The sequence below is a fragment of the Schistocerca gregaria genome, chromosome 5, assembly GCF_023897955.1.
Source record: "Schistocerca gregaria isolate iqSchGreg1 chromosome 5, iqSchGreg1.2, whole genome shotgun sequence".
Lineage (NCBI taxonomy): Eukaryota > Metazoa > Arthropoda > Insecta > Orthoptera > Acrididae > Schistocerca > Schistocerca gregaria.
In genome coordinates this window covers 636,894,001-636,911,210 of record NC_064924.1, presented here as the reverse complement: position 1 = coordinate 636,911,210, position 17,210 = coordinate 636,894,001, and the positions used below count along the sequence as shown (strand labels likewise).

Here is a 17,210-nt window from a genome sequence, read left to right as displayed (position 1 = left end):
AACGGGTATTAACATTCTCCATTAACAGGACTCTCCTTAAATCCACCTTTCTATATGTATTATTTTCATCCTACTAGCTACTACTATTATTAACTTTTTCGTAACCACTACTGCCACTTTCCATCTTTCTTTTCGCTCCCTTCTCCAATACTTCCAACCTGTTTTTCACCTTTAGGCCATAGAAGCTTGAGTCAGCCACGACCTTAGGCACACCTGCAAATATGTCTTCCCCCGCGAATTCCAGCTTTTGTTACTCTTCCAGCCAGCAGGGAAACGGAGCGCGCTCGGTCCTACAGGCGGCCACAATGGGACGGGCCGGTTCTGGTGGCGGGCTCTTTGTGGCCCACGCGAACGCGCAGTCGCTAACGGCTCACTTCGACGAGTTCTGTGACCTGTTCTGCCGGTCGCTGTTTCACGTTATCCTGGTCTCTGAAACTTGGTTGAAACCAAACATTTCTTCCGACGCTTTCCGAATCACTGGTTACTCTCTCCTAAGGACAGGGATGGTGTGGGTGCCTATCTTTACTCTCATCTGAAACCTGTTAGATTATGCACTTCAGATGCAAAGGGTGAAGGAGAAGCAGAGTTCTTGTTTTTCGAAATAAATACATCAAATCAGAAACTGCTAATTGGAGTAATCTATAAACCTTCAAACGTCGGTGGTATGTCCTCCTTTCAGTCTGCCCTGTCCTCGCTCATGCCACAGTATGAACACATAATCCTTATGGGTGACACAATCATCGACTTACAGTTAAAATCTCCCTCTGCAGAAAAACTAAGGAGACTGTTCCAGTCCACTGATATAACACCGCTGGATCCAACCCATCACACGCCACACAGCCATACATTCATAGATATAATAGCAACCAGATAAAATAATTCGGGCCAATCAGACATCCGCTCCGTGACTCTCTGCTCATGATGTGATATTCTTAAATTACTCAATGCATACTACCAAAGAAAAATCTTACCTCGTAACCTACAGAAACTTAAAAAATGTTAACCATGACGCTCTTCAAAAGGATAGCTCAGACATCCTTTGGCATGATATAAGCAATGAACCGACTTTAGACGGAAAAAATCGGGAATTATGTCGCAAAATTATTGCACTGTATGACAAACATGCTCCTCAATGCACTGTCGAGGTAATGATAGCTCCCACTCCTTGGCTCACCATTGAATTACGCCAGTTAACGAATAAACGTGATGCTGCACATAGGGCCTTCAAGAGTAACCCAACTCCCGAGACGTATGGAGCTCACAGGAAACTCTGAAACAGAACCAAGCAAAGTGTGAGGAATGCCAAAATCAGACGTGCCCGCTCTGTCGTATGCAGCATATCGCAACCTGCTGCACTGTGGAAAAAGCTGTGCAGTTTCGGTATAGGGAGCGAAGATCTGACTCTGTTTATCAAGCGTCTGCAGAAGAATTAAACGATTTCTTCTCAACAGTTGTAAACTGTCACACAGCGACAAATTACCAGCCCCAAGATATCAGTCTCTCGAGAGACAAGCTTTTCCTAAAACATGTCACTACAGGCACAGTACACAAGGCAATATGAGAATCTCTTCTGAGGCAGTAGGAAATGCTAGAGTGAGCATTGGGATGATTAAGAACATTGTAGACACTATTATTCCAGTTATCACAGACATCTTCAACCTGCCTCTTGTCAGTAGTATATATCCTACTGAGTGGAAGCAAAGTTTAATTCAACCTATACCCAAGACTGACAACCCAAAGTCGCCAGGTGACTACAGGCTGATCAGCATACTACATGCAATATCTAAAGCCCTAGAATAAATCATCTATGAACAGCTGACGGACTACCTCAAAACTCACAACACCCATGATAAATATCAGTCAGGCTTCTGAAAGACTCATAGTACAGCAACTGCATTAATCAAAGTAACTGGTGACATTAAACTACTATGGACAGACGTGAAGCTACCATCCTAACACTGCTTGACTTTAGCAAGGCCTTTGATACAGTTGACTTTGATATATTACTAATTAAAATGAAACAGCTGAATTTCTCAAACAGCACAATACACTGGTTCGACAGATACGTCAAAAACAGAAGTCAACAAGTCATTTGTGGGTCGGAGAAGTCATCACGGAAAAACGTGCGCTCTGGAGTTCCCCAAGGCTCCATCCTTGCTCCATTACTCTTCTCACTGTACATTAATGATATTTCTTCAGTGATTCACTCATGCAACTACCATCTATATGCCGACGACATCCAACTGTACATAAGCGCAAGCCCCAAGAACATTGCTGACGCAGTAGCGAGTATGAACGCAGATCTCGCAGATCGTTGCTCTGTTTCTCGATAGGCACAGAACCTAGGTCTGAAACTGAACCCCAAGAAATCTCAGGTCATTCTTATATCTCATCCAAAGTTAATCAGTCGGTACTTTTGCGAAACAGTCCCTCAAATACTCCTCAATGGTACCCAACTACCATGCCAAAAACAGTAAAAGACCTTGGATTAATCTTGGATGAACACCTAAACTGGGAAGAACACATTGCCGGAAATTGCTCTCCTCCCTAAATGCAATCCAAAAATTTAGAAAAATATTTCCAACACATGTTAAACAAAAATTAGTCCAAACACTAGTCTTGCCTAATCTTTACTACTGTGATGTCGTTCTACATGGCACCAATAGTGAAAATTCGAGATGCCTTGAGCTAGTGATGAATGCTTGCGTTACATACGTGTGCAATATACGGTTGTATGACCATATCTGTCCTTCATACTCCCAGCTAGGTTGGATACGCCCACATAAGGTACGTGATCTCCACACGATGTGCATACTTATCTTCTCACACTAAACACCTATCATCGTTCCACAACCACAATACCAGATCGGATTCGTCTAGCATCTTGGCTGTACCTTTACATAACACAAAATCTTTCTCCGTGTCATTCTCCATCTCAGAAATACGACTGTGGAACCCGCTCCCCTGTGATCTGCGTCTTATCCAGAACCACTCACCATTCAAGAGGGAACTCAAAACTTACATATTAGAGACGGTATAGCCACCATTATTGTGTTCCCTCCCATCGCTTTCTTTCTCCTCTCCATCGTAGCTTCGAATTTTACCATTCTATTTCTCTTCCTCTAACCTAGCTACTTCTTTTATATCTCTTTCACCCCATTTTATCGTCTTATGTCTTTGCTCGATGTGGATAACTCACAAGCTGCAAGAACATAACGAGAAAATTCCCAACTAGCAATAGGACTGACATTCATAAAAGAAAAATATGTTTACTTTCATATACATAGTCATTACCAGTATGATTGTTATTATTATTGATTGTTATAATTATTTGTTTTATTGTTATAATTATCTTTGTACTACTGTTATAACCTCTATTTTTTTCTTTAACATTAATACTGTATAACACGTGGTATGTCCATAACGTTCTGCACAAACTGAAATTCGTTCAATCTGAGTATGCCTGGTTAGGTGTAAGAGAGGACCTGCAGGCTCTAATCTTGCCAGGTAAAATAAACGCCTAGATAAATAAAATAAATAAATAACTGGACAATACTACAGGGATGTCCTGAAAACGTTTGCAAGTCCATATCAGGCGCAAAAGACTACATTTCCGTGAAGCAGGCTGGATGCTGCACCACGATAATGCGCGGCAGGATATTGCCAATTTTGTTGCTGTATATCTTGTAAAAGTCAACGTGATGTGCATCCCTCACTTTCCCTATAGTCGGGATTCAGCCTCATGTGAATTTTTCCTATTCCCTAACCTGAAGAAACGACTTAATGGTAGACATTGTCAATCATCAGAAGCAGTGATGAAGGCTGCGGAGGTGATTTTGAAGGACCTCTCAAAAAATGGTTACCAGCATGTATCTGAAGACTGGCAGAAACGCTGGGACTAGTGCATCGCATTCATGGGAGATTACTTTGAGAAGGACCATCAAAATTATGAGGTTGAGTAAAGGTATGTTTAAAAAAAAAAGAGAGATTATTCCTTATTCAACAACCCTCGTATATGTCTACAATGCGACATCCCTACAAAGAAATTTGTCTACTGTTAAATGACTGAATAACTAAACACGAGATCCTCGGGAAACTGGGGAGAACAGCTGCAGTCAACCGACCAGCTTTGGCTGTGTTTGCGTTGCTACAGGGTCAGCGATCGCCCCTGACGTGGCAGGTGCTGTATGAGCTGCTCCACTACTGCGCTAACAGAAAGATGCGTCCCCTGTCTGCAAATTTTTGCTGGCTCACCTGGCTTCTGTCGATCCCCGGAAGACGATGCTGTACCTGTTGTTGATAAATGCAAATACTGGCGGTAACATTTCCTTAGCGCTTTCTGGCGTTCGAAAGATCCGCGCTACCGCATTCTACTATCCTGGCGTCTGTAGAGGCCAAGATCCAGCCCCCCCCCCCCCCCCCCCCCATACTAGATCCACGGTTAGTTACTATGAAATACGTTTTTATGACTTTTGAAAAAACATTGGGAAGTGACATGACGTCATTCAAAAAAGTAAATCTTTGGTTTAATAGGATTGACCTGTTTCATATCAGCTGAGCAGTCACGTTGTGAACTGACCCACACGACGAATAAAGAATGTAGCAGGTAACAAAATATAAGTTTTCGTGATTCTTTTGAAACATGCTTAATAAAAGAAACAACAGTGTCGTATAGTAATTAAATTCAGTGTATACTGCTTGAAATATCCCTACCATAAAACTGTTTATTTTGGAAGTCGATGTTGATAGCGACTAGTTATCAGCCTCAGAGATAACTCTGATAACCAGTAAAAAGCAAAGTGCGCGGAAGAACAAGGTCGTGCGTATTGCCGCAGGGAGATAGGGGTAGAAGTAAGTTTCGACAATTGTTCACAACTTGCGCAAATGTTAAAGATACATGAGAATATAACTTATTTGTTATTAATTAGGTTACCTAAAAGTCGCAGAGAAACAGTCCGTTAAACTTAGTACCGATTCGATGGAAATTTGACATGAGAATGATTCGGCAAATTTTAAAATTACTATTATTCATCAGTTTTTCAATCTTTCCATTGTCGGATACAGTGCAATGGAAGAAATGCAGTACACAGTACGTTAAAGCTTCATTTATTACTCCTTTCACTGGTCCTGAACGCTTTCCCGAAAAATCGAAATCTTTAATACATTACTTGTGAACATATCAGTGTACCGAAAGCCTAAAGCTGAGGTGCCTGCAGTGTATTAAGAGACCAACCCATCCTTAAAGCACGTCCTTATTAAAGCATCTACGCAGCAAATCAAGTTCTCCGAGTGATTACATCGCGTTAATAAAGTTTGCTTCATTCTTGTTTACTATCACTAGGTTACAACTCACAACAAATGTTGTGGTGTCTGACACTATAATACTGTGATCCATATTAAGAAAGAACAATTGCAACTCTTACCTTCTCGATTTGTTAACCAAAGATTTATTATTTTGGAAATATAAACAGAGCTATTAGACTTGCTGCATATACTGTTTATAATCAAAATACATGTATAAACCTCGGTCTGTAAGAAATTAACGTATATAAGCAATAGCTTCTGGAAACAGTGATGTCAATTACTTATGTGATTTAAGATATTCACCATAAATATTATGATGTAGAATGAGTAATGTATGTACAAGCACAGCAAACATATGGAACTTGTGTGCACCAATATGCTAGCCATTTAGAGAAGTGAAATTGACGGCCTACTTCTGTTGGATGACCTTTATGTTATAGGAATCGGCTGCACTCTCTCCATAAATAGATTTATGTTGTCTGTCATACATTTTATTTCTGTGGATAGGTTAAAAAATTTAGCAGCTGCGTAATTTATTCCTTTTTGAGACATATTTAGCCTATTTGAGAGTAGTGTGCATAATTTCTTATTTTAATATTATTTTTAAATTTACGTAAACCAAGATGTTGACAAAAAATTACATCAGAATAAATGTATATGAGGCTGTTATTAGTATTTTAAACTTACGTTGCAAAATTTTTATACTTGAAATACACAGAGATGCCATTTTGTATCATGGAATGTTTACATTTATCCCTGGGCAAGTGAAAAGTTACTTTAAACTAGTGCACTGCAGAACATTAGTTGTATGAATATGATGTTAATTCCCTGATTTATACATAGCTGACACACAGCAGAAATTTTATGGCTCTGACAGATTAAAACTGTGAGACTGAGTGCGGGGGAGCACTGGCATGCACACCGGAGTTGCATTCAGGCATGTTGTTGTTGTTGTTGTCCTCAGTCCTGAGACTGGTTTGATGCAGCTCTCCTTGCTACTCTATCCTGTGCAAGCTTCTTCATCTCCCAGTACCTACTGCAGCGTACATCCTTCTGAATCTGTTTAGTGTATTCATCTCCTGGTCTCCCTCTATGATTTTTACCCTCCACACTGCCCTCCAATACTAAATTGGTGATCCCTCGATGTCTCAGAACATGTCCTACCAACCGATCCCTTCTTCTAGTCAAGTTGTGCCATAAGCTCCTCTTCTCCACAATTCTATTCAATACCTCCTCATTAGTTATGTGATCTACCCCTCTAATCGTCAGCATTTTTCTGTAACACCACATTTCGAAAGCTTCTATTCTCTTCTTGTCCAAACTATTTACTGTCCATGTTTTACTTCCATACATGGCTACACTCCATACAAATACTTTAAGAAATGACTTCCTGACACTTAATCTATACTTGATGTTAACAAATTTTTCTTCTTCAGAAACGCTTTCCTCGCCATTGCCAGTCCACATTTTATATCCTCTCTACTTCGACCACCATCAGTTATTTTGCTCCCCAAATAGCAAAACTCCTTTACTACTGAAAGTGTCTCATTTCCTGATCTAAGTCCCTGAGCATCACCTGACGTAATTTGACTACATTCAATTATCCTCGTTTTGCTTTTCTTGATGATCATCTTATACTCTTCTTTCAAGACACTTTCTATTCTGTTCAACTGCTCTTCCAAGTCGCTTGCTGTCTCTGAGAGAATTACAATGTCACCAGTGAACCTCAAAGTTTTTATTTCTTCTCCATGGATTTTAATACCTACTCCAAACTTTTCTTTTGTTTCCTTTATTGTTTGCTCAATATACAGATCGAATAACATCGGGGATAGGCTACAACCCTGTCTCACTCCCTTCCCAACCACTGCTTCCCTTTCATACCCCTCGAGTCTTATAACTGCCATCTGGTTTCTGTACAAATTGTAAATAGCCTTTCGCTCCCTGTATTTTACCTCTGCCACCTTCAGAATTTGAAAGAGAATATTCCTATCAATACTGTTAAAAACTTTCTCTAAGTCTACAAATGCTGGAAACGTAGGTTTGCCTTTCCTTAATCTTTATTCTAAGACAAGTCGTAGGGTCAGTATTTCCTCATGTGTTCGAACATTTCTGCAGAATCCAAATTGATCTTCGCCGAGGTCAGCTTCTACCAGTTTTTCCATTCGTCTGTAAAGAATTGGCATTAGTATTTTGCAGCTGTGACTAATTAAACTGATAATTCGGTACTTTTCATGTCTGTCAACACCTGGTTTATTTGGGATTGGAATTATTATATTCTTCTTGAAGTCTGAGGGTATTTCGCCTGTCTCATACATTTTGCTCAGCAGATGGTAGAGTTTTGTGAGGACTGGCTCTCCCAAGGCTGTCAGTATTTGTAATGGAATGTTGTCTACTCCGGGGGCCTAGTTTCGATTCAGGTCTTTCAGTGCTCTGTCAAACTCTTCATGCAGTCTCATATCTCCCATTTCATCTTCATCTACATCCTCTTCCATTTCCATAATATTGTCCTCAAGTACATCACCTTTGTATAGACCATCCATATATACTCCTTCCACCTCTCTGATTTCCCTTCTTTGCTTAGAACTGGGTTTCCATCTGAGCTCATTTTTGAGACGTTTGTATTCCTTTTTGCCTGCTTCATTTACTGCATTTTTATATTTTCTCCTTTCACCAATTAAATTCAATATTTCTTCTGTTACCCAAGGTTTTCTACTAGCCCTTGTCTTTTTACCTATTTGATCCTCTGCTGCCTTCACTATTTCATCACTCAAAGCTACCCATTATTCTTCTACTGTATTTCTTTCCCCCATTCCAGTGAATTGTTCCCTTATGCTGTCCCTGAAACTCTGTACAACCTCTGGTTCTTTAAGTTTATCCAGGTCCCATCTCCTTAAATTCCCAGCGTTTTGCAGTTTCGTCAGTTTTAATCTACAGTTCATTACCTATAAATTGTGGTCAGAGTCCACATCTGCCCCTGGAAATGTCCTACAATTTAAAACATGGTTCCTAAATCTCTGTTTTACCATTATATAATCTATCTGATACCTTTTAGTATCTCCAGGGTTCTTCCATGTATACAACCTCCTTAAATGATTCTGAAACCAAGTGTTAGCTATGATTAAGTTGTGCTCTCTGCAAAATTCTACCAGGCGGCTTCCTCTTTCCATTTCTTACCCCCAATCCATATTCACCTACTATGTTTCCTTCTCTCCCTTTTCCTACTCTCGAATTCCAGTCACCCATGACTATTAAATTTTTGTCTCCCTTCACTACCTGAATAATTTCTTTTATCTCATCATTCATTTCGTTAATTTCCTCATCATCTGCAGAGTTAGTTGGCATATAAACTTGTACTACTGTAGTAGGCGTCGGCTTCGTGTCTATCTTGGCCACAATAATGCGTTCACTATGCTGTTTGTAGTAGCTTACCTGTACTCCTATTTTTTTATTCATTATTAAACCTACTCCTGCATTACCCCTATTTGATTTTGTATTTATAACCCTGTATTCACCTGACCAAAAGCCTTGTTCCTCCTTCCACCGAACGTTACTAATTCCCACTATATCTACCTTTAACCTATCCATTTCCCTTTATAAAATTTCTAACCTACCTGCCCGATTAAGGGATCTGACATTCCACACTCTGATCCATAGAACGCCAGTTTTCTTTCTCCTGATAACGACATTCTCTTGAGTAGTCCCCAACCGGAGATCCAAATGGGGGACTATTTTACCTCCGGAATATTTTACCCAAGAGGACGCCATCATCATTTAACCATACAGTAAAGCTGCATGCCCTTGGGAAAAATTACGGCTGTAGTTTCCCCTTGCTTTCAGCCATTCGCAGTACCAGAACAGCAAGGCCATTTTGGTTTGTGTTACGAGGCCAGATCAGTCAATCATCCAGACTGTTGCCCCTGCAACTATTGAAAAGGCTGCTGCCCCTATTCAGGAACCACACATTTGTCTGGCCTCTCAACAGATACCCCTCCATTGTGGTTGCACCTATGGTACGGCCATCTGTATCGCTGAGGCACACAATCCTCCCCACCAACGGCAAGGTCCATGATTCATGGGGGACATACTAACATAATAAATACAGAATCTACTAGCTTGTTTAGAAACAGTTTACACCTTGAACAATGGGAGGAAGCGTACCAGACAGTTACAATGAGAAATTCAATTCATTCCTGGACTTATTTCTCAAACATTTTGAAACCTACTTTCCCCAGCGACAGATTAAAATGAAATCAATCTGTTGTGGAAGGAAAGAGTGGATAACAGCTGGCATCAATATTTCGTGCTAAAAAGAGAGACGTGTATATTGAATAAAGGGCGAGTACAAACCTGCAATGAAACTACATTACAAACAATACTATACAATTCTAACGTGTATTATGCAGAAAAAAATCAGCAAGTCAAACAATAAAGCAAAAACCATACGGAACATCATAAAAAGTGAGATAAATAGGAACATAAATCTGAACAAGCACGGATTCCACAATCCTATGGTAGTGGTTCAAACAAGAATAATCAAAAAGTTGCAACCTCTGATTTTAATAACCTTTTCTCACTGTAACTGAAAGAACAGGGAACCATAGTAAAGAGTCTCCCACAGAAGCCATAGAGCTACTAAATCACACCAAATACACCACTACATTTCAGAAACACAATTGTAAAGAAACCGAAAAAAAAAAAAATTAAATTACTTAAAAGCTCTGGATCATGTGGATATGATGGAATATCAAATAGGATTCTAAGGTCATGTGCAGACTTAATTAGTCCATATTATGGTATTTATATAATCACTCAGTGAAAACTGGGACATTTCCTGACAGACTGAAACAGGCAATAGTGACGCCCATCCACAAAAGTGGGGCAAGAAATGTACCATCCAGTTATTCGCCCATTTCTTTGCTACCAGTTTTCTCACATGTGTTTGAGAGAGTAGTTTATGATAGTATTTATGGTTGTATGACACAAATGGCTTACTGACGTCTATACAGTTTCGCTTTTTTAAGGGATTCTCCACAGAGGTGGGTATATTTAGCCCAACAGATGAAACTCGAGGTAAATTAAATCTAAGAAGGTATTGAACGGGGATCTTGTATGACCTTGCTAAAGCTTTCAACTGCATAGATCATAACACACTGCTACAAAGCTTCCACAGTATGGCATTATGGGCAAACCTTTGATGTAGCTGCAGTCTTATCTACACAATATGAAACAAAGAGTTATCTTAATGGAGGCAGGTTTAACATTAAGCTCAGACTGGGGAAATGTAAAATACAGAGTCCTCGGGTGCTATCCATGGGCCACTGATTTTTTTTATCTACGTTAATGATTTGCCAGTTACAATTAATGACAGAGCAAAAGTAGTCTTGTTTGTGGATGATACGAGTATTCTGATCAAGGGTCCCAACTCCACAATGCAAGGCATAGCCCTGACAGTCACTAACCAAGTACACAAATGGTTCAGAACAAATAGCCTAACCCTAAGCTTTACAAAAACGAACATTATACAGTTTCAGACATTACATAAAAAACTCCCAAGTTCCTGAAATGGAGATTAACAACCAAAAAATTTATGGGACCACAGATACAAAATTCCTAGGCATCCAGATACACAGCCAGCTAAGATGGACAAAGCCACTTGATGAGGTAGTAAAAAACTTAGTACAACATGTTTTGCCCTGAGAGCTATTTCTCACTTTTGTTAACAGAGGAACATTGCTATTGTCACATTTTGCATATTTCCATTCTGTACTGCCCTATGGTATTATCTTATGGGGAAATGCTACAGGGGTTAAAATAGTCTTCAAACTACTAAAATGAGCAGTGAGGTTGATGTTTAGAGGTATCTGTAAGACTATCAGGATATTTACTGTTACAAATCAATGTACATACTCACTGATGATGTTTGTAGCCAGCAACAAGGAATTATTCCAGAAAAACTGTGACATTCACAAGTATAACACAAGACGGGAAAAATTTCCACCAAGGCTGTGCAACACTGACAAAAGTCCATAGGGGAGTAACTGAGTCAGGAATAAAAGTATATGACAAGCTTCCTGTCAGTACAAGAAAGGAAACTGATAACATGCGAATATTCAAAATGATGTCATTGACATTCCTCAGAGAACAAACTTATTATAAAATGAATTAATTCCTAGAGTGATAAGGCATCTTTTTGAGTAAAAAAAGAGGAAAGAAAATCTTTCCTTAAATCATGAAGACAAAATTGGGTGCTTTTAATGTAAATTATAGTGATAAAATGTAAATTTATTTATATCATACGTTACAATATGTATTACTATTTATTGGACACTATTAGGTATTCTGTTGAACTTACTTATGCAATGAAGATAAAAAAAAAATATTTTAATTTAAATCATAATGACAAAATGTAAATTTCATTATTTAATTGTGGCACTGGGATAAAAATGTGTACTTTCATTCATTCTGCTATTTTAAGCATTCGCTTGAACTTATACCAGTAAATTGCTGGTTGTAATATTGTCATCAATCAGTCGTTCATAGAAAATTAAGTATTTGTATGATATATAAAATGCTCGTATAATTTTTTATTACTTCACTTGACTTGTCCTATATTACCAATACACCCTTTGAACAATATGTAATCAACAGGACCAAATAAAAAATCAAATCAGTCAAATTAAATAGAGGACGGTAGTTCAAATTCCAATCTGGCAATCCAGTTTTAGGTATTCTGTGGTTTTCCTAAACAAACAAGTGCTTTGGTGGTTGCTTTGAATTGAAAATGCATGATTGATTTCCTTTCCCAGTATGAGCTTGTACTCTGCCTCTAATGATCTAATTGTTGATGGGATATTAAACCATATCTTCCTGCCATAAAACTGTGTACCAGATTTAAACGCTGTGTTAATATTGATGTGGTATAGTGATTGGAGCACTTAATTCACACCTAGGTTGACGAGTCAGGATAGGTCCTTCGAACAGCACATGGCTGATTTCCTATACCATTTTTATCCAGTCGAAGCCCTGTGCTCCAACTTTAATGATATCTCCTATGATGAGTTGTTTAATCCTAATCTTCTGTTTAATTTCCTGTTACACTTTAAAGTTGATTTGTTGTAGTGGAAACAAGTCAAGATATTCAACGAAATGTTTTTTAATAACAGTGATACTGAAGTTTTACATTATTTTATGTGTATCACTGTGGTACTGCCACAAAATACTTAAGTTTTCACAGTCTACAAAAAAGTTAAGTTTCCATGTTCAAACTGTTAAATTGTCTCCCATGAATTCTTCAATAGAATACTAGCTTTTTAGCACTGGAAGGGTAAAGAGTAATATTTTTAGTGAACAGGGCACCATCTTGAATATGTTTTTGCATTTTAGTTTATTATATGTTTGTAATCCCATATAGGACTAGTCTGGTGTATGAGATTTAAACATTGAGTAATGAAAAAAAAATAAAAAAAACTATTTCTGTGATGAGCAGTACCATTGTCTTGGAAAAGGATGTTTTAAATTTATTCTGGGTTTTGTATGAGAAAATTAAGATACCATATATGTGCTAGAAAGGAATTGTTACTATTTTCAAATTTTTAACAGTGAATAAGTAATTATGATTACTAAGAAACCAAACATAGCATCATTATAAAGAATAGGAGTTTATTTCTGAGAGTGCACTAACTGAACAAATTCATACCTAAACAGGAATAGGTTAACATACAGCACACACTAGAGACAGGACTGCTACAAGTGAATAAATAGAAGGGTTGACTGAAGATATGAACAGGAAATATTCAAGACATTGTATCACTCTAAATTGTCCAGATGTGGCACATGGATGTATCCCATCTTGCAGAAGTAGTTTTTTTGCTGCAAATGACCAAGAATGTACCAAAACATCATTCTTCTGAAGTAACTTTCAGTATTTTTTAGATTTCTCCATGCTATCAACTGTACGATCTTCCACAGAGTCTATCCTTAGGATTAATCCAAGGTATTCTTGTCTGTGGGGGGGGGGGGGGGGGGGGGCTAATACTAACCACAACCATGCCTCCCAGGTCATGCCTTATGGCTTGCACCTTAAGATGTTCGGTCTTTATTGACTGGGTAAAGGTTTAGTGAGCCTGGGTTGCCTGAGCTGGGGCTGGTGTGTGCTAGCAGTCAACTGTTAACTTTCAGCTCTGGGCATGCTTCAACAACCACAGTACAGTGCAGCTGTCTAAAGTTGTGTGTCATAGGAAACAGTGATCTTGGCTTTATCAACTGGATCACAATGATGGGGGAAAAAAAAAACCCTCGATCCAAGTTGTGCTGTATACTGATGAGAGATGTGCTTAATGCAGAATACTCGTTAACAGATATCTATTGGGAACGTGTGGCACCTAATTTGTACAATGCTTACCCAGCCAAGTGAGGCCCTGTCTTGGTAGACCTTTTTATCCCTCGATGCTTGTGGGAACATGACGAATCAGCTACTCACCAACACTCCCAACACAATAGGTGTACTGTATGGGAGTAATCACATACACTCATCCAAACATTTGAGGGGCTCAATGAGTCATGAACTGTGATGTGTTTCTAGTGATCAAGAAAAAGGAGGAGACACTTGAAAAAGTGTCCCTTTCTGAATTAAGAATAGCTTAGAAGGGCTTCCTGGTACCTTAACAACTATTAAAATCTTGTTTTATAGTTCCCTGCTAGTTGAAACTAATAGGTCAAAGCAGGTGGACATTCTAATAAAATATAAAAAAAATTAGAGGAGTTTGATCTAGTTGTTGAGACACACAACTCAAGCAAGGGTGTGTCATGTTATGGGCAAGGATATCTCAGAACTTAAACAAGAATGAGCATCACAGGGATGTGGCAAAATAATGGAGAGTTAGAGGAGACAGCCACGTTCATCGTGACCTTCAGACCACCATTGCTATTTGAGTACATCAAGCAAGGTTCCACTTACATAAGGTTATACCTTACATACATGACCTCAAGAGGTGTTACAAATGCCAGCAATTTGACCAAAACATTCGGTTGCAGAAGTGAAGCAACTTGTAGGAAGTACAGAAAGTCAACCCATGAATCTAGCACTGACTGCCCGGATCCAGCTGTATACATCAACTACACTTGGGTCAAGACTCCCCAGTGTTCATTGAAGAACAAAAACTTGGAGAAGTAAAGGTGACAAAGTATCCTTTATACAAAAGCCAGGAAAGAATAAAAGATGACTAAATATCTTGTCTTTGCCACTTCCTGTGCTTCTGTAGTGAAGACACCTGTCACTAAGGCAGAGATTTTGATGCAAACATGTACAGAGAAACGGAATACACCACTGCCATTGCTAACAACAACAACAACAACAACAACAATACCTGTACTGGCACTTGCACCTGCAAAGGTAAACAGAGTAAAAGTACAACAACCAAGGCAGCACAGCACACAAGAAAAGCAAAATTGTACACCAGGTATTGAAAAGGCATCCCATAAAGAGTGTCTCACAACTTCCTCTTTTTCCACCAACCTCAAAGGGTAAAGGGGTGGGGAAAGGAGTGCAACATTCAGGTCAAAAGCTGTCCAACCCCACCTGCCCCAGGGGATTAGTAATTGAGTACCTCACAAAAACTGAAAATATCATACTGGTTAAAATGAGTCTGTCTACTCATTCCAGATTTGCTGCAGGTTTGTCCATAGCCATTGATCTCACCTACTTTTGAAGACATTATTCTTTGGGAGATGAATGACTACCTTCATGTGAGCAACCAGTTCTCCATCTGCCAAACAGAGCAGATCCAGGAAGGAGGCAACCAAAATGGCTGTTCAGAAAGGCTAACTGGGTACTTTACAGTCAGATCATGTTACAGTTGTATTGCTGATGCTTCCATCACCAAGTCCTCAGGAACACAGAATAAGTAGAGCTCCTGACAAGACTTCCTGAATCCCATTGATAGATTCACACCCACAAGCACCTGCCCGGATAGCAGTAAGTGTTAAAGTGCTGCTTCTGGGATGAGGAGGGGCGTTGGCCCTGAATTGAATCAGGCTACTGTATTAATCATGAAGGCCGGTGTGCTGCCCAGCTTGGATGTGGTTTTCAAGCAGTTCTATGTATCCCACTAGGTGAATATGGACTGGTACCCACATCCTGACTCAGTTGTGAGACATGCAGACAGCTAGGAAACTTTCACTCACATTCACATGAATAATGCTGCACATGGGCAGTTGAGGTACATATTCTGTACCATGGGTAATGATGCTGGTGACAGAAAGGGGATCCAGTCACCCCTTAAATGAACCATGCCAAATCCATTCATAACCAAGCCAACCCTGTGCCAATGTGGGGCAAAGGTGCAAGAAGATGATATGTGCCCCAAGTAAAGTATGGTAAGCCATTAGGAGGATTTCCAGGTGACACTCACTACCACCAATAGCAGCTGTATGAGAGCAGGAATGCCTCCTAACAATGGCTGAAATATGTATGACGATTATGGCTAATTATAGCCAGGATCCAGTTCTCCGTTGCTGTCAGGTGACACATGAGGAGGTTGGTTAAGATTTCTGTTCTGCCAACATGGAGGTATACAACAAGCCTCTCTCTCTCTCTCTCTTTGGAAGCTGGATTCTGTATTGTCAGTTGTCCATGATACTGTGCCTGGTCATCACGGATAATGTGTAGCATGTTGAAGCAGTTGCACCATCAGTCAAAGCAGGCTCCCTTTCAGATTTTTGATGAAATTTGGATAACAGAAGTTTATCCTGATTCGAGAAAAGAATCTGTTTTAATGACAATTTTAAAACCGTGGCAGGATCATATCAGCCCCAGTAGCTATTGTATGTCAGTCTCACTTGCTACATAGGAAATATACTGGAGTGTATGGTCATCTAATGCATAGTGTGGGTCTTTGAATCAGGTCATTGTGAAGTTGCTCCCAGTGTGGGTTAAGGAGGTATCACTCCACACTTGATAACCTAACCTTGCTAGAAGCAGCAATTGGACAAGCTTTCTTTCCTACATAAGCAAAACCTTGACCATGTATTCTTCGATTCGGAAAAGACCTTTGATACTACGTGGAGGAATATTCTGTTGCAACTGTTAACTGTGATTTCCATGGGCACCTACCCACTTTCATGCAGTCCTTCGTAACGGAAAGGTATTGTAGATACAGTGTCGGGGATGTTCTGTCTAAACATTTTAAACAGGAGAATGGCTTCCCTCAAGGGAGTATTTTAAGTGTAACAGTACTCACAATTACGATAAATGGTATCATGTCCAGGGTAATGAGTCCCTTACCATGTTTCTTATTCATGGAAAATTTCTTCATTTTCTGTGCATCTTACACCCTAGCAACTGTACACAATTGCATTTAACGATCAGGCAGTTTGATGAATGGGCAAACACCACAGGTTTCCAGTTCTCTTGGGAGAAAACCGTTTGTGTTCATTTTAATCACTTCTGTTGTCTTTTTACTTTAACTTGTTTAAACTTTGTGATACCATTTTCACTTTTCAAGAATGGTGAAATATCAGGGCATTACTTTTGATGAACAACTAACATGGTTGCCACATCTCAAAGACCGGAAATTAAGCTGCTCCAAGGCTTTAAACATTCTCTTATGCATCAGTCATAGGTCTTGGGGACAGGGGGGTTGGGGAAGACAAGATGCACCTTCTCCAGTTTCATAAAGCCTTTGTGCAGTGCCAGCTGGAATACAGATGCCAAATTTATGTATCAGAAATGTCTTCTTATCTCAGAATGTTATATGGGGTTCACCATGAGGGTCTTAGGCTGTCAACTGGTGCTTATTGGACAAATACAGTTTCTAGCTTATGTGCATAAGCTGGTAAGGCTCCACTGTCTACTCAACATCCTCTCATAGTAAGCCAGGCATACAGGGCTCTCTCTGTTCCAAATATGC

At 39.5% G+C, this 17,210-nt stretch overlaps 1 protein-coding gene across 4 annotated transcripts in view; it reads left to right on the top strand.

The window, feature by feature from the left end:
• The first annotated feature begins 4,526 nt into the window (after positions 1-4,526).
• LOC126271985 (peroxisomal multifunctional enzyme type 2-like) overlaps positions 4,527-17,210 on the top strand; it is a 155,141-nt gene continuing 142,457 nt past the window's right edge. The window contains exon 1 of one of the 4 annotated variants that reach the window (XM_049974457.1): positions 4,527-4,606. The gene's annotated coding sequence lies outside the window, so the exon portion shown is untranslated. Of the gene's footprint in view, positions 4,607-4,764; positions 4,852-17,210 lie in introns of those variants that run through there. The other 3 variants (XM_049974451.1, XM_049974454.1, XM_049974452.1) reach the window with 3 other exon arrangements.